The following is a 1,153-nucleotide window of genomic DNA, read 5'->3' on the forward strand; positions in this document are numbered from 1 at the left end:
TTATTTCTTTGCTGATTTTTTGCATAGTTGATCTATCTCTTTGTGACAATGGCATGTTAAAGTCCCTCATTACTATTGCATTATTGCCCATTTGATTTTTCATATCTGTTAAAATTTGTCTTATGTAAGAGGGTGCTCCTACATTGGGTGCATATATATTTATAATTGTTATGTTTAGTCTTACAATTTTCCCTTATCAAGTATGTGGTGACCTTCTTTATCTCTTTGGATGATTTTTGGTTTGAAGTTGATATTGCCAGCACCTAGGATAGGTACTCCTGCTTTTTTCTGATTCCTGTGGCATGGAGGATTGTTTTTCCATCCTTTGACTTTTAGTCCGTGAATTTCCTTTGTATGCAGTATATTGTTGGATTTTGTTTCTTAATCCACTGTGTTAGTCTGTTTCTTTTGATTGGTGATTTGAGGCTGTTTACACTAATGCTTCTAACTGATACATATTGGCTTATCTCTGTCACGTTATTTTCCTGCTATAGGTTCCATACTTTCCCCCTCTTTTTAATTACCTGCTCTGTTTGGTGGCTCTTTTCTGTTGTTCTTGAAGCTGTGGTTGTTTCTGTCTCTTTCTAGAATATCTGTCAGTACTCTTTGTAGGTTTGATTTGGTGGTCATGAATTTCTTCAATTGTTCTTTGTCATGGAAATATCTTATTTCTCCATGGAATTTGTTTCATAGTTTTGCATGGTACATCAATCTTGCTTGGAAGTTCTTTTCTTTCAGGACCTGAAATATTTAACTCCAAGCTCTTCTTGACTTGATCGTTTATTTTGAGATATGTGCTTGATGCTAATGGGCTTTTTCATTGTAGGTGATTTGTTTCTTCTCTCTAGAAGCTTTTAATATTCTATTCTTTTTGATGAATTTGTGAAATCTTGATTATTATGTGTTTAGGTGTAGATTTATTGAAATTATGGCTATGTGGAGTTCTATTTGCCTTGCTTATGTATATATCCGGTTCTTTTCTCATGTTCAGAAAATATTCTTCTAGTACCTTTGCAAATAGTCTTTTTATGTCATTTGTGCTGTCTCCCACTGCTTCATTGACACCTATTATTCTCATATTATTTTTCTTTGCATCATTTTGTAGCTGTTGAGTTGCTATTTCCTTGTGCCTTGTTAGTTTTAAGAGATCTTT

This window comes from Octodon degus, unplaced genomic scaffold (genome assembly GCF_000260255.1).
Source record: "Octodon degus isolate 3935 unplaced genomic scaffold, OctDeg1.0 scaffold00111, whole genome shotgun sequence".
NCBI classification, from domain to species: domain Eukaryota; kingdom Metazoa; phylum Chordata; class Mammalia; order Rodentia; family Octodontidae; genus Octodon; species Octodon degus.